Source organism: Pteropus alecto, unplaced genomic scaffold (genome assembly GCF_000325575.1).
Source record: "Pteropus alecto unplaced genomic scaffold, ASM32557v1 scaffold359, whole genome shotgun sequence".
NCBI lineage: Eukaryota > Metazoa > Chordata > Mammalia > Chiroptera > Pteropodidae > Pteropus > Pteropus alecto.
The window spans coordinates 4,296,359-4,319,176 of NW_006443119.1; the positions used below are offsets into that span (position 1 = coordinate 4,296,359).

General features: G+C 32.7%; 1 protein-coding gene and 1 pseudogene across 1 annotated transcript in view; one reads left to right on the forward strand and one right to left on the reverse strand.

The window, feature by feature from the left end:
* The window catches only part of LOC102894700 (olfactory receptor 10J3), a 168,586-nt gene that overhangs the window by 130,545 nt on the left and 15,223 nt on the right, over nucleotides 1-22,818 (forward strand).
* The window catches only part of LOC102894441, a 25,206-nt pseudogene continuing 8,053 nt past the window's right edge, over nucleotides 5,666-22,818 (reverse strand).

The window sequence follows — 22,818 nt, forward strand, 5'->3', positions numbered from 1 at the left end:
TAAATAATGAATAAAAGAATGTTATAGTAAAAACATAAACCAGCAATATAGTCATTTTTTATCATTATCAAGTATTACATACTATGCATGATTGTATGTACTATACTTTTATATGACTGGCAGTACAGCAGGTTTGTTTACATCAGCATCACCACATACGTGTGAATAATGCTTTGAGCTATGATGTTACAACAGCTATGACATCACTAGGCAATAGGAATTTTTCAATTCCATTATAATCTTATGGGACCACTGTTGTATATGCAGTCTGTCATTGACCGAAATGTCGTTATAGGTGTTTGACTGTATTCTGGGCACCTAACTCTTGTCCTTAATATATTATGCAAGTATATGCTACCATTTAATGGCTTGTCTTTGGATAATTCTTATTGAACAAAAATTAATTTAATGCAATCAAATGTATAATTCTTATCTTTTATAGTTAGCATTTTTGTATCTTTCTTTAAAAAAATATTTCTACCTTAATGTCAGAATAATCTTTATTTTCTTCTAAGCATATTAACATAATTGTTATATTTAAATCCTTTTGGAATTAATTTTTGTATATATAGTAAGATAGATGTCCAAATTCATTTTTATTTTTTAAAATGACAACCAATTATTCTAGTACTTTTGTTTGAGGAGTCTCTCCTTTCCCCACTAGTCTGCAATTCTATCTCTGTCACATATTATAATTCTATATAAGCATGGGTCAGTTTGGGCACTTTCTGCTCTGCTCTATTGGTCAATTTAGCTCACTGTACCAAAATTACATTCTCGACTATAATTTTATAATAAATCTTAATTATCAGGAAGATAAATTCCTCTTGCTTTATTTCATTTTTAAGGAGTTGGACATTTGCTTTTCCATACAAACTTTAGATTAGGTTTTTGGAATTGCATTAAATTAGAAGATTATTAAGGATGAATTGTTACAGGCTGTTTACCCATTTATTTAATAGTTGGAGGTCCTCAAGATTACCACTGAGCTAGATGATTCCCTTAAAAGCATTTCAAGGATGAAGAAAGACTGTTATAGTCATAGTTTTGATTTCTTATGGCAAAAAGATACAGATTAAAATCAACATGGATATGTGTAATTTTCCTAACAACAATTTAAAGTGACAATAGAAGTAAAGGAAAGCTCAGCTGAGCTTTGATGTCAGGATTATTATTAGGAGTTAGCCATATAGGCATGAAAAATCTGAATTACTGACCTCAGATACTCAGATTTCAGCCCTACAGAGCAAAAACAAGTGTTCAACATAAATTACATTGTTAACATAAATTACCCGATCAAACAGATATTATATGGCTTAAGGCCTCTGGTATACAAAAACAGTTATCAGCAGAATAATTCAAGATCTCAAAGCTCATCTCCCAGGAGCGGTCCTAAAAACAAGTCTTTCTTGAAAATAGGCCTGCTGAGTTAACCCTTATCTGCACAAATACTTTTAAATAAATTTTAATAATTTTCATATAAGCTTTTAAGTTTTTTTTTAAAATCTTTTAAAGATATAATTTCAAACTTACAAAAAAGTTTCAAGCATAGGATATAAACTTTTAAATATTTATATGGGTACCCCAATTATTCACATTTCATCCTACTTGTTTATCATTCTATTTCTCTCTCTTTCCTTCTGTACTTCTATCTATCTACCTATCATCTATCTATCTATCCATCTATCTCTCATCTATTATCTACCTACCTATCTAATTTGTTTCCAAATTACTCGACAGTAAGTTGAAGCCATTGTGTCACTTTACCCTAAATATTTTAGTGTGTATTCCCGAAAAAGAAGAGCATTCTCTTATGTAACTGCAGTATAGTTAATAGGAATTAATGCGTATGTGATACATATAGAGATAGACACATATGTGCATAGTAATATTAAATATTACAATACTGTTATCTAATCCACAAATAGTATTTAAATTATACCAATTATATCAATAATGTGCTTTACAACTAACATTTAACATTAAGTGTGGTATTTATGTTGCTGAATAACCTGCTATATTTTCTACCTACTACTCTTTCTCTCTCTCACCTTCTTTGGTATCTTTTTACAAATTTTCTTCCATCTTCCAAGTTCCAGAGGTTCTTCTTTGTCCTTATTTTTAGGAGATGACTTTATTTTCTATTTCGTTAAGAATTCATAGAAGTTAGAAGTGATTGTTAAAGAACAACAATTTAACCAAGTAAATTTGAAGATATAATTGGCTTTATTAAGTGATTCATGAATCAGGCAACACCCCATTTAGCAAGTAGAGAAATAATCTGAGCAGTTGCACAAAATAGGTTTTTATAGGTAAAAAGAGGTTGGGGCAAGGAAGTTAGTAGCAAACAATTGTTTTAGGCTAGGACCTCTTCTTTTGCTTGGAAGGGAAATACAGAGGTCTTATCATGCAGATTATCTCACTAGTGCTAATCAGGAAATTTCAGATTGACTGTTTCAAGATCACATTCCTGGGAGATGTTGAAACTGCAATTAAGTCTTAGTTTGCTCTCATGAGAGAAATGACTACTTTGGGTCCATTATTTCCTTTTTAATAAGCTTTTGCACTACTCCTACAACTACATCTACCCAACCATGTGCATCTGTGCTCAATTCTGAGCCCTGTACACTCTCCCTGTTGGGAGAACTCCATGAATTTCTAACAAGGCCATCTACACACTTGTGCACTACATCTTAAGCTCTCTTGCTTACTCTGGACTTTCCTTTGGCAGTTCTCTCAATTTCCTCCGAATCATCAAATTTGTATTAGATCACTTTCATTTATAAACTTATTTGTTCTAATTTTTTTCATTCTGAAAGAATACAGATAAACAAAAACGATCTTCTTTGATCCTACATCCTTCTCCAGCTACAGGCTCACTTATTCACTCTCTTTTCCATCAAAACTCTGAGGGAATTACATGGTCCCCAATTTCTCTCTTCTTATTCTTTCTTGAATTGACACTAAATAGGCTTTTATCACCATCACTCTACCAATACAGATTTTTTTCAATGAGACTAAACACACCATATTGCCAAATCTAATGGTCACTTCTAAGTCATTGTACTTGGCATTTTGGTAGTATTTACCTAAATAATTAATTTTCCTTTTTCAGAAACCATTTTTTTTTTCATATTACTTCCAGGACCTACCCTTTCATAGTTGTTATATTTTTTACTTTGTTCTTTCCCTCCCAGTGTTCTTTCTCTTTCCTCTTTTTTCTTCTTCTTTTTGTCAATCTCTTGATATTGGAGTACCTCCACGTTCAGGCATGGACAACTTCTGTATTCATACTTGCAACCTCGTGATCTCACCCTTTTTTGGCTTTAAACAATTTCTAAATTTAAGTCTTCAATCCATACTTCTTTCCAAATTTAAAGTTGAATGTTCAACAATCAGCTCATTATATCTACTGGACATTTACTTGTCATCTTAAATAGAGAATGTCCTCAATTGAACTGGTCAACTCTTTACCAAAGGTTCACCTTATTTCAAATTGTCCCTACCTCTAATGTGGACCACAGCAATAAGGTCCTGACTGGTCTCTTCTTGCTTCCTCTTTGGTTCTGAGGATTGATTTTCTATGCAGTAGCAGCCAAGGTAAAATTTTTAATGTATAAACCAAATGAAATAATTCCTTTGCTCAGATGTCCTTACAATTATTTTCTATCTTACTTAGAATAAAATTAATAAGCTTATCATAGCTTATAAGACAATGATTTGAATCTTTTCCTTAATCTTTTTGGTAATTATTATACCCAGCCACACTGATCTGTTTGTTGTTCTTTACACACGCTCAGGATAACCCATTTTCAGGCACTTTCCCTTACTTTTATGTCAGCCTGCAGCACTCTTCTCCCAGGTTCTTGTATGCCATATTTACTCCTTCACTTTGTCCATTTTTCCACTAAAATGGCCTCTTCTTAGAAAAGCCTTTCCTGGCCACCCAACCTAAACAAGCTACAATTCCTTGCTGCCAGGAATGAATGCCAACATAAGAAATATCCAAACCTGTAATGAATTTTTATAAGTGTTTATTTGAGCCAAACTGATGACACATGCTCAGAAGCAAGATCTCAAATGTTCAAAGAATAAGAGTTTTGCAGTTTTTTTATACATCTGTGATTAAAGAGGTAACTTAAGAAAAATTATATGAAGGTGAGGATTAGATTATGATCTTAAAGTCTTTATCTCCTTGGCACTCACTGTGAAAGAAATCAGTTACCAATTTGGCATTTTCTTGAATTGACCTTATCAATCCTTGGCAATAGCATAAAGTGTCTCCTTTCAATAATGTTAGCTCATAAGTTCTTTTAACTAATTTAATGAACTGTGATCACAAAGAATATAAAAACAAAAATAATGGTGTTTGCCAGGAAACCTTAAAGAACCAAGAGGCTCTCTTGGGTTCCCCATAGCCTTGACTATTTTTTTAAATTTACAATCATTGTTTACCCAGACAATATACCCTAGAAGTTCATCACATATTCTATAATACATCCTGTGCACTATAATATAAAAAAAAAAATCATTTGAAATGTTCAAGAGGCCCTTCTGAAAAACTGCAAAGTTATTGCTACATATATTGAAATTTTAACTCTTAAAACCTCAATTTCTAGTGAAAACTAAGAAGTCAAATTTATGAAGACATTTTATAACTTCTAGAAACATGTTTTATACATGTCAAAGTCATTAACATAGGTTTATTTTTTATAAAACCCAGGTAAACTATAAATATATATGTAATATCAACAACTATAAAAATATATGTAATATCAATAATTCAAAAAACATATCTCTTCTATTTAAACCAACAAACTTACTAGTGATTAATCTTAGGTCATGTGAAGCTGAAAAGCATTTGAGTAAGTTTATTTCTGAGAATTTTAGAATATCCAAGTAATTTCTTTTAAAGTAATTTTAATGATACCATCTGGAGGTAGAAAATGATTTCATATTTACAACATACATATAGACACACATAGGCAGACACAAACAGAGGCCTGTTAGCCATGAAAAAAACTAATTAGTTTATTAAAGAACAGTTGAATCCAATTTTCTTTGGAGCATTTATAATTTATATCTGTCCTTGATAAGTCAAGTTCCAAATCATCATCCCCTTTTAAAAATAAAGACAGCTGTTTTTAATACTTCAAAGTATTGGGTTGGCACTTAAATGACATCATAGGTTGATCCATTTATTTAAATTCTCTTTCTGAAGCTTTGAGAGACCAATTAAATATGCTTTCCATTCATTCTGCCTAATTTTATAGCTAGCCTGTTCTAATTGTGTGCATAGACTAATTTAGAACTATTAAAGGGCTCTCATCTTGGCCATCTTCTTGCAGGAGTATCAATGGGATGCTGACTATCATGGAGCTTATTGGCCTTGGAGGCATGATTTCCAATGTTGATTTTAATTTTTCTTAGAGATCCATAGAGTCTAGACAAATTTCTAGGGGAAACCACCTTTTATATTCATGTCTCCAGATGAGCCAAATGAGGTGAATATCTCTATAGAACTGCTTCATTCCCTAGAAGAAATTTTTCTTCAGGAAACCCCACAAAGATTCTTAGTCACTTAAGAATATTCAAGCAAGAGCTTACTGGATGCCTCCAGAATTACAACACTTTCCAAGTCAATGGCCCCTCTCTTGGAGTGAATTCATTCCAGGGAACCCTGCTCTTCACAAAGAACTCTTCCTAGGGCTCCTGCTGGCTTCTCCAGGATCAGTTGTGTCCACACTGGATGCCTCGTGGCATCCATCTCTGCCATTTTGGATTCAGGAATCTGCAACAGGTATTATTACCCCAATGGGTATTTGAGTTGGAGAAGCGAGTATCCTTTCTCTTTGGAGCTAAAGAAAATTCAGTCTCTTCTTTAACCAACAAAGATTTTGTTTTGACTCTAAATAAGGAAACCAATAAAAAAACTAAAATTAAAAGCAACTATCCATTTTTCTTCTTTCCTTAGGTTATCCCAATTCTATCCACCAGGAGGATTTTCTAAGGACAGTTCAAATAAAGTCATGGCCTGCTAATTAAAGAAAGGAGGTCCAGGATTCTGAGAGAACATTCACTCAAGCTCACCCAATGCAAAGCCGGGAGCCTGTGAGGAGCAATGTGTCCTTGCTGGTACCTAATACAATGTACCCAGGGTGGTCTTGGATGGGCTTCCTTAGAATGCTGCTGGCCAGGTCAAATAAATGTTGACATAAAAACAAATCTGTACAGAATTTTTATGATCTTATTTGTGCCAAACTAATAATATATGCTGAAAAGGAAGGTCTTAAATGCCTCGGGTAATAATACCTTTGCAATTTCTTTTACACGTTTGGAATTAAGAAGGTAACATAAAGAAGATTACATGAAGCAGAGATTGGATTACAGGATAGTTAACAAGATTATATACTCTCTTGAGAGTGGTTACACTTCTCAGGGATCTGAAAAAGTGGCATTTCAATGTGTGTTAACCTAGATGCACAAGAAAAATGGACAGGGCTTGCTTAAGGTAAAAATAAACCTTTTACTAGAGAAATTCTATGCTTGGGGCATGACTACCCATCATGACCTGTCCAAGCAGTAATTTATGATCAGATCACTCTGTGAGGTTACTTTTGTTAAATTTATTACAGCACTCCTTTTTTCATTCACGTGACTATCCTTTTGTCCTTCTTTACTTTTGTTTTTCTTCAAGCAGTTATCACTATCAAAATAACATTATATATTACTTATGTACTTTTAAAATTATTTATGTTCCTATTTGAATGTAAGTTCCTGACAGCAGAAACTTTGATTTGTTTACTGCTTGTTTGTTTTAGTGTTTTTTATTTCTTCTATTTAGTATTTATTATATATACAATATTCTATTCCTTTTCATTTTGTTTCAGATAATGTTATATGATATAAGAACCATAAAACATCTAATGGAGAATGTCACTTAATGGAGAAATGGCATTGGTGGGCATTACTGTGTATAAAATGGTCAGGGAAAGAAAACTTGAGGATTAATTCTCACTTGAGTTAAGGCTTGTATGATAGAAAAAAACAAGCATGAATTAATGAACGAGAATCTGGAGAAAGAACATTGTAGACTAAAGGAATAGCCAGTGTAAAGATCCTAAGCGAAAATAAACCTGCTATGTTGGTAATTACTGGACTAGTAAGTAAAGAGTTAGCCATAAGAGATGAGGTCATTCTTAATGGAATGGGGCAGCAAGGACAAGGAGGGGCTTACAGACCATCATGAATAAGTAGATTTTATTACAAGTTCAATGGGAATCCATTGGATAGATTTAATTAGAGGAAGGGCATGATCTGATTTTTATTTTTAAAAGATAACGTTAGCTGTTGTACAGAGATTTGGAAAAAGAACAAGTGTAAACAAGGAGAGTAAATAGTGAGAAAAGATTGTTTCTGGATAGGAGTAGTTTCAGTGGTGATGAAAGAAATGTATAAATTCACATTCTATCCTGTAGGTAGGTAGAGATGACAAAACTTGTCAAGAGACACCAGTCTAGATGGCCCCAAAGGCTGATTTACTCTCCCCTTTCAGTAGTTTAGCAAAGAGCTGCCACAGCACCCTGGCACAGACAGGCTGATAATGTTCTCCTTTTCTAACAAGGCTGTCTCAACTAGGAGGTTCCAATTGTTACATCATCACTTACATGGTCCCTGTTTCTCTTTTTAAAAATTTTTATTTATAAATATTCCATTCCTATATCTACTTATGCATAGCCCAAGCTACAGGTTAATGAGAGTTCGAGAGATCGTTTTTTACTTCTCTACTTCAAGATTTTCTCCATATAACGTTATTTTGCTTTGCACTCTGTGACACTAATAGAATATGTATATTTTGCCCCCTTTTGCATAAAAATGTACTGTCAAATTCAATGCTGAGAAAGGGGACTGAGGGAAAAATAGGGATCAATACAGACTCACTGGCTTTCAGATTGAGCAACTGCATAGAGACGGTGTTATTTACTAGTTTGGGGAATGTATACTACTTTTTTTCATATGTGTTTTATGTGAGATGACCTTAGACATCTAAATGAAAATGTCTAAAAGAGATATCTAATTAGATAAGCCTGGATCCAAAAAAGATCACAGCTGGAATTATAAATTTGAGATATCCCCTTATTTTCTTCAGTAATCAGCATAAAGCAACAAAAAACAATCTAAACTGACCTTTTCTCTAGAAAAAGTCATAGAGAAAGTTGTCAAAGAGCTACCTCTCCATAACAAGAGTCTCAGCTCCAGATAATTTCAGGCTATTAAATATGATATATAGTCAGAAGATAATTATACCAAACCATTAAGGAATAAATAACTCCAATGATCCCTTGCCATAGAAGCCTCTGTCCCCACAAGTCTAAGACTCTCATCTCCATCAGCATCCCAGTTTGGGAAAATCCTTTCTACCCACCTCAGGCAGCATCATCAGTGATTAGTGGCAGTCCTAACAGCACCAGATAAACCAAGGAGATCCAAATAACACAGAAAATATGCTCTGAGAACTATACGATCACTGGAATTAGAGCCCACAGAAGTAGGCCAGGACCTGCATGCTAAACCTGAACTGGACAATTTTCTGCTAAAATAAAAGATTTATATAGGATCCAGAGTCTTCTAAAATAGTAAATAAAATGCCTGGGGTACAGATTAAAAATTGATAACAGAAGAACAACAGAAAAACCTCTAAAAATGTGAAAATTAAGCAATGCATGTCTAACAAATTCATGAGTCAAAGACAAAGTCTCAAAAGAAATAAAAGAATATATAGAAAAAATAAAAATGAATATACGATATATCATAATATGTGACAGCAGCTAAAGTAGTGTTAACAAAGTAATTTGTAGAACTAAATGCTTACATTAGAAAGGAAAAAATATCTCAATTGATAACATAAGTTTCTACTTCAAGAAACCAGAAAAGAAGAGCAAAACCCCAAAGCAAGCAGAAAGTAAGGAATAATAAAGATAAGAGCAGAAGGCAATGAAATTTAAAATAGGAAAATAATAGAGAAAATCAATGTAATAAATTTTAAAAAATAAACAAAATTGATGAATCTTTAGCAAGTCTGACAAAAGTTAAAAAGAGAGGAGATACAAGTTACCAATATCGAGAATGATATAGGGGTTATCACTACAGAATCTGCAGCTATTAAAAGAACAACATTAGATTTATAAAATCAAACTACCAAAACTAAACCAGATAATCTAAGTAATACTGTAACTATTAAATAGATAATAATTTGAGTAGTCATATAACTATTAAAGAAATTGAATTCACAATTTATAAACCCTGACAAAGAAATGCCCAGGTCCAGATGATTTCAATGGAGAATTCTACCAAACATTGAAAGGAAAGTTAACATTATGTTTACACAATCTCTTCCAAAAAAACAGAAGCTGAGAGAACACTTACGAGCTCACTTTGTGGGTTGATAATTTATGAGGCCAATATTACCTTGTAACCTAAACTACAAAGAAAACTATAGATCAATATCTCTCACAAACTTAGATGCAAAAATTCTTTAAAAAAATTAACAAACCAAATCCAACAATGTATAAAAAGAATTACATACCATGACCAAATTGGGTTTATTCCAGTAATGCGAGGCTAGCTCAATAGTCACAAATCACATAATGTCATCCACCATATTAACAAGATAAAGATCATATATCAATTGACACAGAGAAACATTTGACATCCAACCTATTCACAACAAAAATTCTTAGCCAGTTAAGACCGAGAATTATCTTGATTGTGTAAAGAGCATATACAAAAGACCTCTAGATAGCATCATATTTAATGGTAAAAAGATATAAAGCAAGGGTGTCTGCTCTTATCACTCTTATTTAACATAGAATGAAAGTTCTAGCCATTGCAATAAATCAAAAAAGGAAATAAAACACATGTAGATCAGAAAGGAATAAATAAAATTGTCCCTATTTATGCAGATGATATAATTGTCTTTATAGAAAGACTCAGGTATCAACCCCCCACCCACCCCCAACATAACTCAAGCCTCCTAGAACTAGTAAGTAAAATAAGCAAGGCCACAACATAGCATATAAACACATACAAATCAATCACATTTTTATATACTAACAGTGAACATGAGGAAAACAAGATTAAAGGCACAATACCATTTACAATTTCTCCAAAGAAAATGAAATAATTAGCAACAAACTTAACAAAATATGTATAAGATTTGTATGTTGAAATTACAAAATGCTAATAAAAATTTTAAAAAGACTTAAACACATTGAAAGATATATTGTGTTTATGGATTGGAAGACAACGTGGTAAAGATGTTGCTTCTCTTTAAATTGATCTAAAGATTTAATGCTATTTCTATAAAATTGCAGTAAGGTGTTTTTGTAGACATAGACAAGCTTATTTAGGACTTAGAATAACTAAAACAATCCTGTCGAAGAATAATAAAGTGACAGGATTCACTCTATCCAATATTAAGACTTTCTATACAGCTACATTAATCAGGACAGTGTAGTATTTGAGGATCAATGGATGCATAGATTACCAGAAATTGAGCCACAGAAATATGTTCAACTGACTTTTGACAAATGTGCAAATGCATTTCAATGAAGGATGATAGTCTATTAGACAGATTGGGCTGGAGCAATTGGATATCTATAAGCAAAAATTTAAAATTTGACCAAAACCTCACACTTTATGCAAAATGAAATAAAATGGATCATGAACTTAAATGTAAAACATAAAACTATAAAACTTTTTAAAAATTATAGAAAATTGTAAAATTTTTCAATTCAAAGGAGACTTGAACAAATGGAAAATGACAATGTTTTTGGACAGACTCAAGATCATCAAGAAGTCAAGTTTTTATAAATTAATTTACAAATACAATAGGATTCTAACAAAACAATGCCAGAATTTGGTTTGCTTGTAGGTGTGTGTTAACCTAAAAATAAAAAGGCAAAATGAGAAATAAGCATTTATTTGATATCAAAGATATTACAATTCTAGCATCCCAGATTCAGACAGAAACCCAAATAGTGTCCAGATTACAGGGTGAAAGCAAGGAATTTTTGTGAAAAAAAGGAAGGAATAATTCCATGAAAATAAGAAAGAAGTTCTATTGATGTTATAAAGCTGAGTTATTCTTTAACTCTATATGATTGGTATGAATTCTATCTTCACATAAAAGAATTCATAATCTTAGGTGCTTGTGGTCAGGATGTCTGCTGTTCTGCTGACTTCACAAATAGTAGTAAAACAATGTTGGCTTGGCCAAGTCCAAAGGTTGTTTTGCCAACAAGGGTTGAAGGAGCAAGACATGTAAGGAAGTTTCTATGGTAGAGTGGCTCTGACTTTTTTGAAATGGCTCCACTTATGTCAACTTTACATGTGTAACTGTTGATTATGTGTGTGTGCTTTGGGTATAAATTAAACAATTAAACAAGCTGCTTCTAAAATTTATATGAAAAATTTAAACAAGAAAAACACCCCCCAAAAAATTCTGAAAGAAAAATGGCAGTCAATTAGCCCTATTAGATAATAAGATATAAGAAAACACCATGACAATCAATGTTATTGACACATGGATTAAACAGATAAATGTAACAAAATAAAAATTCTACATTGTTTTCACACTGAACTTTGTTTCAGAGGAATTTGATTTGCTGCAGGGAATAGTAAGCCAAAATAATCCAGAATAAAAAGAAGTCAATTGGATTTCAAAAATATTGTTTTAAACTAATAACTAAAACATTTGTCTTAAAAGCTGAAAAAAATTTTAACTTTAGCAAACTTTCCTAGAGAGGAAAACCTAATTTAGTTTATAAAGAATGATTTTGAATAACAAAAGCCTAAGTACAAAAGTATTTTGTATATGATATGTATAATGTAAACTATAGAGTTTGTAAGACTTCAGATTTTCTGCCAAAATAAAATAAAGGCATCCAGCTTTGCGGAGAAGACAACAACACTGTAGTTAGTGGGATATTGAGAAAGGCCCAGTGCAGCACCCACCGGCTAAATGCTTGTGTAAGAAAGGAGGGAGGGGTCTGATAAAAGTTCAAGGGGTGTATGCCCCTTGCTTCCCAGAGAAGCCTCTTAGAAAAGGCCTAAATCCTGTTGGAGCAGAAATGAGTGAGCAGAGAATCTAGGTACATGGCTTGGTGACACTTCACTGAGTCACATTCACTCCATTACACGGTCAAGGGTGCAGCGGAATGTTTAGGCAACCTCGAGAAGTAGCTGAAAGAGGGCCAGTGGACCTAGAGTAGTCACAAGGAAGATAAAGTGGAGGGACAATATTAATCAAAGAACTGACAAGATCAGAGTCGTCTCAATGGACCAACAAGGTTGGCCATGGGGAGTCGAATATCTCCATAGAATCCAACATGGGCAAGTGGAAGTGACCATGAATCAAGTTTCTCTTCCTTCATGCTAAGAAAACTAGAGCCTTGACCAGAACTTGATTCACCCCTAGGATATTCAAGTAGAAGGGAGAGGAGCAGGACCTTGAATTTCCTTGTCTTTACTCATAAAATGACTTAATCACTAAATAGCATGAGTTTAAATGAAAAAAATTAGATGATGAACTTTTCCTCCATCAGACAGATTGAGAGCTCAGAATTACAAAGTAGATTGAATTGCAGAAATTTTAAGGTTAGCTTTTTTTGTGCATACATATATAGTCTATAAAATTCAAAATCACTTTAGATATTTTATTTAATAATTACATATTTCAGAAAATTTTACAACTATGTAGTCATGTATTTCTTTTTTATCTTTTTACAAATAGCTCCGTACATTAACTTTGATTTACTCAGAAACTGTAACTTTTAATCATTATAGTTTTATTCAACACCTATATTGTCTCACAAATTGAGTTTAAAGTTCACTCTGATTCTTTTTTATAGTTTTGAGATGAGGGACAGTAAATAGTCTTTTATTATTCCATTTCTAATTAAGTCAATTTAATCTTATGAAGGTGTTTTCACAACCAAATTCATTACTATTGACTTTTCCAGCTTTTCAGGAGTAATGAAATTATCTAATTTATCAGAAAGGTATTATGCTGACTCTTTTTCATATTTCCATTTAATTCTTTCCTTGTCTTTGTGACTTGGCTTCCAAAGGACAGGAGAGGACCCACTTTGAGAAACCTTTCCAAAATTTTTTTGGCTCCTCTTGACCCTCTCCTTTCTTTCTATCTTCTTCTACTCTCCTTCCACTAGAAGCTGCCGTTTAGATCTGCTTCTGATTTTTTTTTTCCTTTAGACAATTTCATAGCTTTCTTTTAGCAATCTACTCCCTGAGCCATTTGTCTTCTCTTCCTCAGAACTGTTGTTTATCCTGGCTATGAGGGAGATATTTCTTTCAGCCTCAGCAGGACTTCTTCATGTGAAGAAGTGAAGATTCAGTCAGAAGCGAAGATTCAGACCCAGTCAGGTGAGCTCCGTTAATGGGGCCAGAACTTCAGGGCTGTCATATGTGGTTAAGAACTTTCTACTTAATTTCCCTTCTCCCTACCTTGCATTCCCTAGTCCCCTTTTCTTTGGAGTCTCACATGTGAATGACAGGAAACTTGCAGTGGGTTGCTTGAAAATATTCTCTCTAGAAGGTTTTTAGATCATTCCAATCCCATTTTCTAAAAGATATCTATATTTTTGCTTTGCTTATCTTATTAAAACACAAAGTAGTTAGATTTCTGCACAATATTCTTTCTAGCACTACCCGTTCAACGATCTGATTTATAAAAAGAATATTCAGTCGAGTTGTGATTTTAATGTGGCTTATATTTCACCCAAAGTGGACTAGTCACTTTAAATTTAAGCTTCAGATGAATGTCAGACCATCATGCTCTGACCTTGTAATCATCTTCTAGAATAGGGCAAATGGATGTCTGTTTACAGATCTGTATTTTGTTAACAAAGAGATGGAGGAAGTGACAATTAATTACTAGAGGGTAGTCCCCAGCTCTACTTTTGCTCTGGCCTTGTCTGTGATGTATGAGACTTCACCAATCACTCGAAACCCTGGATCTATAAGTTTGCCTAAAGCTTCCATCTGGAAGACACACATGCCTATTTGGTTAGCAATTTCATCTTAGGAAAAAAATTTCTACCCACTACTCTCCACAGAGTATCCTGGGCTCCTTTGTTTCTCAGACTATACACAGCAAGGTTCAGTAAAGGTGTTTTGACAGGGTAGGTCACTGAGATTAATTGATCTTTATCCTTGGTGTTCTCTGACTTGGGCTTGAAGTAGGCAATAGAGACACAACTGTAGTGGACAATGACCACAGTGAGATGAGAGGCACAGGTGGTAAGGGCTTCTTCTAGCCTTCAGCTGAAGCAATCTTGAGAATGGTGGAAATAATGAGGACATAGGAGATGAAGAGGATGGTGGCCAAGAGGCTGATAATTAGGGTCAGGATATAATTGATGATTGGGGTAGCACCAGCTAGGTCCAACACAGGTCAAACATCACAGAAGAAATGCTCAATGTGTTGCAAAAGAACAGTCTGACATGAACACAGCCTGAACCACTGAGAACAAGAATCCTATGGAACAGCATGGCACAGCCCCTCCTATTCATGATGATTGAGTAATGAAGTGGATTGAAGATGGCCACATAGTGATCATACCCCATTACTGCTAGCAGGAGGCAGTTAGTGATGGCATAATCAAGGAAGAAAAAGAGCTGAGCCCCACAGCCCTCCAGGGATATAGATTGGCTCTAGCTTATGAGGCTGGAAAGCATGCATGGGATAATGACTGGGTAGTACAAAGTCTCTGATGTGGAGAAGACACTTAGAAAGAAGTATATGGGGTTGTGGAGATAATGGTGAATATGAATTATAGTCACAATGATGACATTGCCAGCCAGAGTTAGGATGTGCAGGGCAAGAAACACCACAAAAGATGTGAATTGATGTTCCTGGAAGTTGGAGAAACTTTGGAAAACAAACTCTCTTTCTTTTGTGGGGTTAGCTATCTTCAATGAATATTTCAGGGCTGAAAAAATAAAAGAAGGTCAACACCATCTCTTGGCAACAGAGATTGACTTGATCTATGGTGAGCACACTGTTCAGAGCAAAGATTCAATACCACAAAGACCCAGTTCAAAACTCCATGTTTCAATTGTCTTTTCCAGGGACATAGAAGACTAGGTCCTAGAACTGGAAGTAAAGATACAGGAAATTTTGGCAACATTATCTAAAAGTTTGTGGTAAATCATCCTTTCCAAGTATACCTGGGTCATTAAAAAAAAAAAAAATGACCTATGTCTGGACCCTGAAGTTGGTCTCAAAAATTCTTAAAATAGGATTTTCTTAAAATGTAGACTACATTTTCAGGCCACAGTATGATTAAGTTGGAAATTGTCACCAAAAATGATAACTTGAAAAATTTCAAATGTTTAATAATCTAACCGATGTTTCAAAGAGGAACTTATAATGGAAATTAAGAAATATTTAGAATGAAACAGTAATAAAAGAATCATATACTAAAACATGCATAATGCATTTAGAATATTATTAGAAGAAAGTTTATCATTTCAAATGCTTGTTTGTTATTTTAAAAAAGGAGGTTGAGAAGTAATTAGTTGAGCATGTATCTTAAAAAGTTATCAAAACAAGTATAAAAAAGAAAGAAGAAAAAACAATAATGATATATAAAAGAAAGATAACGATAGAGCAGATCCACAAAGGTAAAGTTTATAAACTTTTAGGTAAACTGCTCATTATACTGACCAAGAAAATCAACTAAAGGCATAAATAAATTCTATTATCAATTAATAAAAAAATACAATTTCAGAGGTTTCACACACAAAAAGATAAAAAGTAATGTTATGAACAATTTTATCTCAATATATTTTTAAACTTCTATGAAATGTATACATTTCTTGAAAAAAAATTACTTACCAATATTGAATGAGGAGAAAACCTGGAAACTATTTTAAGAAATAAAGACTACTATAAACTTCCAGGCCAAGAAAAATTTACTAATAAGTCCTATAAAACATTCAAGGATAAATTAATTTCAATCTTATGCAAACTATTTTAGGTGATAGAAAAAAAAGAACTACATTTCACCTCATTTTATGAAGCTGGCATTATCTTAATACCAAAGTTAACAGTACAGTCTCACTCAGGCATAAACGTAAAATTCTTAAGCAAAATGTCATAAAACCAAATCCAGCAATGTATAAAATGGTTACATGACCAAGTTAGTATTATTTCAGAATGTAAAGTTTGTTTAACTTTAAAACAGTCTAATCATATACTTCAAATAAATTTATTGAAGGAAAAAAAAACATATTTCAATAGCTACCAAAAGCATTTTTAAAATTCAATGTCTACTTATGAGAAAAATCTTTAGTAAACTAAGAATAAAAGTGGTTTTTTTGTTTGTTTGTTTGTTTTTTAAGCTGATAAAGCATGTGTATAACTCTTCTACAGTCAACATATACTTAGAGGTGAAATACTAAGGAATTCTCTTTAAGGTTAGGAACAAGTTAAAGGTGTCTGTGTATTCATTTCTCTCCAAAATTAGATTGGATATATTCTAGCCAGCCCAGTAGAACAAGATAAATAAATTAGAAATATAAGCATTGAGAAGGAAGAAATATTCTTTACAGATGATGTGATGTGATTCTGTATGTAGAAAATCTAAAAGAAACTATTGATGAATTATTAGAATTACTAAAAGAGTTAAACAAGCTTTCTGGTCCAAAATTTATATGTAAATATTCACCACATTTCTGTACTTCAACGTACTGATAACAAATTAAATTTAAAGGGGCTATCATTTATAATAGTTTAAAAATATAAAGTACCTAGGAATATAGAGCTTTATCAAAAAATTATATAACTTTAATGAAGAAAACTAAAGAAGACTGAAATAAATAGAGAACTATACCATGCTTATGAGCTGGAAGATGTAATATTCTTAAGATTTCAATTAATCTAAAATTCTATGACCCAGGACAATCTATTAATTCAGGACAATTCAATCAGAATCCCAAATGGGTTGGTTTTGCCTGGTTGTATGTTGGATTGACAACAAATTCTAAAATTTATATGGAAGTACAAAGATCCAAGAGAAGAAAAAAAATACTATTGAAGAAAACAAGATGAGGGGATTTACCATTCAAATATCATTACTTATTACAAAGCTACAGTAGTTAAGGTGTGGTGTTGGAACAGAGATAAACAATCATACTAGTAGAAGAAAATGAAGTTCCGAAATATGAAGAAAACTCTTCACAAAGGAACTGACATTTCAGATTGGTGGAAAACAAAGAATAGTCAATTAATGGTCCTGGAATGGTTGGTTATCCTTATGGGAAAAAATGAAATTGAGTAGCTTGCACCATAAAAAAAAATCAATTTCAAATGTATTAATATCCTAATAGAAGGAAAAAAACAACAAACAAATCATCCTATGAAGTGTTTAGAAGATAATACATGATAATATTTTTAACATTTGGGGTAGTAAAAGATAGAAAACGTAAAAGAAAATAATTATAAATTTTATTACATAAAAATTAACTTCTATTTTTTAAAATAAATCACAAAAAAGAAAAAAGGCAAAAACAATAAAAAGATATTTACAACAAAAATATAGGTACAATGCTAATACCTAGAATATCTAAAGCTTCTAACAATAAAAACTAAAACTAAAAAAGATCAGCTTAATGTAATGATGGATAAAAAAATGAATAGGAATTTTAGATGAGAGGAAATATAAATGTGATATGAACAGATTTTTAATATCATGAGTAGCCAGGGGAAAATAAGACCACAGACCACAAATTAAGACTGCAGATCATTTCATACTCAATAGACTGAAAAAATTAAAACTACTGCAATGCAAGCTCTAGTTTCCTATTAGAAGAAGAATAAATTGATATCATTTTGAAGACCAGTTTGATATTACCTGCTGAAGTTGAAGATGAACATATCCTATGAACCAGCAATATTACCATTAGATATTTAATCCAGAAAACCTAGAAACATATGCAAGAGGTTTATAACAGTTTTGTTTACAAGAAAAACAAAACAAACACACCAAATGTTCTTCAAAGACAGGATATTTAAATTGAAGTAAATGCTCATGATATAGTATTTAAGAGCATTAAATGAATTAATTATAAAGCAGGGGGGCAAATTGCAGCTCATGGGTCAGCTACCTGTTTTTGTAAATAAAGCTTTATTGGATCACAATCATACCCATTTGTTTACATATTGTGTATGGTTGCTTTTGCACTATAACAGTAGAGCTGACTAGTTGCAACAGAGATTGTATGGCCTGCAAAGACTAAAATGTGCACTAATTGATCTTTTATAGAAAAAGTTTGCTAACTCCTGTTAAAGATTAAAGGGACTAATTACATTTTCACAAATCAACATAGATCAATCTCAAAATCATAATGATGAATAATAGAAGGAAATTACATAGACATTTGTGTATGTGTATATTCTATTTATTTAATGTTCAAAAGAAGGCAAGATTAAATAATATACTGTTTAGGGATAATATATTCCTTTAAAAACATGGAAATGCTTAAACCTAAAATTGGGGATAGTGACTATTTGTCATATATTTGATTAGGAGCACTTATGAAGCTTCTAGATTTATGGTGCTGTTTATTTCTTAGCCTACACAGAGAGTACCTAGGTGTTTGTTTTGTTATATTTCTTAAATATATGTTTGTTTTATACATTCTTTTTCATGTATACCATATTTTGCAATAAAAATTTTAATGTTATACATCAAGAAAAGTGTTCATGATATTGTCAAGGAAGAAATATTATAAAACAGTAAAGGTTATATGATCCTAATAGTTAAAGAAAACAAAGATATATATCTACATCTATGTGACTATGTGTGTATAGAAAAAAGACTGAGGATATACAAATGAATATATGTATATTTGTAAACAGAAACTAATACATTGTTATTTTTAAAGTATATATTATACAGCTTTTAAATGATGTATATGAAAATTTTGTAATTCAATGGAAAATAATAAGTTAAAAAGCAGGATATGATATAGTATATACAAAATAATCTGAACTATATGAAAATGTGCATAGAAAAAAATCTGTGTGGAAATCATTTAAATGTTAGTAGTGCATGATTCTGCATGATATAATTATAGGTAAATTTCTATTGTCTCCTGAATTTTCTGAAGTTTCCATGATAAATGATATGTATTACTTATGCAGTGAGGGAGAGGATAGGTTAAGTTTTTTTCAAGCCTCCATTGCGGTCAGTCTTACCACCATCTTTCCATCTAGATATCCCTCCCATCTCAGTTGTTTTGGCATTTCATTTATTCTTATATGATAGCACTGGTCACCTACAACTGAAATTATTTATTATCTGACTTTTCAACTAGCTTATAAGCTTTTTGATGACAGAGATTATTATTTAGTCATTTCCACACACCCAGAATTTAGCCCAATTATTGCCATATCTTAAGCTTTTGATAATTATGTGTTAAATGAACCAATAAATGAAAGAATGCTCTTGTGGTACTTCAAGTCTGAAGAGGGAGATTCACACCGTTGCTAGATACATACAGCAGTACTGCCTTGAACACATGGAAACCAGGACAAAGTATTGAAGTGAGAATCTAGACTTCAGAGCTGCAGGGGAGTGAGTGGTAGAGAACATGGTCTTTTCCATTAGGCAGATTGAGGTTATGAAGCACTCAAGCAAAGGAAAGACAGAAAATCTGGCATATAGGTAGACAGGAAAAGATAAACTCTATACTGTTCATTAAATTGAAAAAATTAAAAGAATACCAGGGAAAAAAGACATAAGCGAACAACATAGGAAAACATGGATCAATGAATTAAATATTAGCAAACCATTATCATTAAGAAGGAACATAGATAATTAATATGGTTTTCCAATCCTTAAACTGACTTTTCTTTATAAATATGGTAGAAAATTATGATTTTTTTTGCATTTTATAGTTTCCTGTACTTCTTGGAATATTAATATGTCTACTACTCAAAAATAACCATGTGGTAGAAATATTATGAAACTTAATTCCAAAGAGGATAAAGGAGTTGTTTAATATTACATATTTAGTTCATGGCAAAGCTAACTTGAGAACCTAGTTCTCTTAACCATGGCCTTTGCTCTTGAAATATCTCAATACTGGAGAAAAGCATTCTTTCTATCTCAACTGAGACTCTGATATATGTAGCATTGATACACAGAAGTTAATGAGCCTTTTTTAGGAAGATACTAAAAAAAAAATGAAGGAAGTCATTGTATCTTGTTCTAGAGTGTTTGATGTCTCTGTGAAGAGGCAGAGACAAGGACTTGATAAGTATTACCCAATTTCCTTTTAGTTCCTAACAGCTACTAACATCTGGTAGGAGGGCAAGACTCAGAGGAAAATAATGTTCCTTTTATTTGTTTTTGTCTGGTGCAAGTCTAATATTTATCTGTCTAGAAACCCCAGCTTTTGCCCAATTTACATCCACATCTCACACACACACACATGTGCACACAATGCACCAGAGACATACATACATTGGATTATGAAAAACGTATTTTTCTGGCAAGAATGTCTGGATACCTCCATGTTACATTGCTGAATGGGAGCAGAGCAAAAAACCTGACCCTGGATTTAGCAGAATAAGTAGGGAGAATGAAAGTAGCATATTAACCTGAAAAGCTTTTGGAAAAATAAAGTTGTCCCTTACACTCTGGATTTCTGAGATAGTTAGAAATGAAAATGCAAAAATTAATATTTGGTTAAAAAATACTATATACTAACCTATTAAGACAAGCTATGTATTTTAAAGTTTAGTAATTACCCTACAAGGAAATAAAATACTCTCATTTTTATAGGTGGAAAATTTGAGTCTCAGAAGGATAAGCTACTTATCAGACTCACAAATCTAGTAATCAGTAAGACCAGGTATGAAACACAAGTATGTCTGACTCCAAATCTCACACACTTCCATTAGATTGAAACTCTAAGCTTGAAGTTCAGTTTAGAGGGAAGGAGACAACAGGTATGTGAAAATGTCTGACCCTCAGTCTTATTCATTCAAAAGATACAAGGAGACATCAGTGGTAGATGACAACTCTGGCATTATAAAGGTTGCCTTATTTACTATCATCCATGATTTCAAACAGATTCTTCCATTCTTTACAAATGAAACTTATGCGAATATTCTATTTCACTTTGTAGGTACCTGCTCTCAATCAGCCATCATGCAAGATACAGAGAAAGTATCTTGCATATTGAAACTCTAGTGTTCAAGAAAATTATCAGAAAACCAGAATAGGAAAAGGAAAAAACTTAGAAAATTGAAAATCAACTCACTTCTCTCTCTCTCTCTTTTTTCTCTACCAACAACGACTTACTTCTTGCAAAGTTGACAAAGGAGATAAAAGAAATTATCTGAATTGCTAGTGCACTTGAACTTAAAAAAAAAAAAGAGAGAAGTTGAATGGAGAGATAGGACTCTCTCCAAGAGGCCTGTAGGGGAGAAAATGAAAACCCCAAGCTAGAAGTTTAGCATATCCAGAGTGTCAGAAGGAAGCTCAGAGTATGGGGACCAATTCAAGGTTCAGAGCACTGAGACCTCTGTCTAAGAGAAACTTCCTGCAAAGTTGAAGCCTCTTCAAGCATCACAGAAAGTGAAATGTTTTTGTTAAGATGAAAACCAATGAACCCAGAAAAAGCACACAAAAATTAAATACATGTCTATTTTTCTATGTCCGAGGATCATTCCTTCATTTATTAAAGCAACAAATATTAATGAACATCTACTTATATTCTAGATATAATGCTAACAAAAACATGACAAAAACAGTCATAATGTTTGCTCTCATAGAGCTTATCAAGGAGGGAGTTATACAGAGCTTTAGCTAAGCCACTGGGTTTCTTTGTGCAAATTAAATAAAGGGGCCTCTTCTGGCTAGATGCAGCCTATGTGCATACTGCTTGGTGAGTAGACAGTGTATTTTTTAGTTAGTAAAAGGGCATCTCTTCATATGGTTAGATGGAGCTCTATAACAGGATGTATGACTTGTCAAGTGGTCTGTGGGCTGGATTTTATTCCTTAACTAGGTATACTTGTGTAGTATAAAATTATTAAAACAAATAATTTTGCAAATAAATATATTATTACAAACAAAAGCAAATACTACAAGGAAAAATTAAGGGTCTTGTGAGAGTATATAATAAAAGAGGACAAGTTTTGCTAATCTGGGTAGTCTAAATATTTTTCTGAGGGATGATGTTTGAGCTGGGATCTTTAAGATAAATACAGATCTACTAGGTGAAGTTGGGGAAGAGAATTTAAAACAGAGAGAAAAACATGAGTGAAAGACTTGATAGTTTAATGATAATAACTTAACCAAGAACTGAAAGAAAGCCAAATTGCACACAGAAAATCTAAGGAGAGATGAAGTTAGAAGGCAATAGGATGAGATTGTGCAGGGCCTTGTCATAAGGCTGATGTGGAGCATGCAACAATTTAAGGAGGTGAGCAGCACAATCAGATGTGTTTTTCAAAACATCAGATTGAAATGTGGAAAATGAAGTGGAGAAGAGTAAGTTTAGAAGCAGAAAGTTCTGCTGCACACACACACACACACACACACATATATATATAGATAGTGTGTGTGTGTATATATTTTTTCTGCGCACACACACACACACACACACATATATAGATAGATAGATAGATAGTGTGTGTGTGTGTGTGTGTGTGTGTGTGTGTGTGTGTGTGTGCAGAAAAAAAATATATATATATTTTTTCTTTGTAGCCTTCCCTAAAAG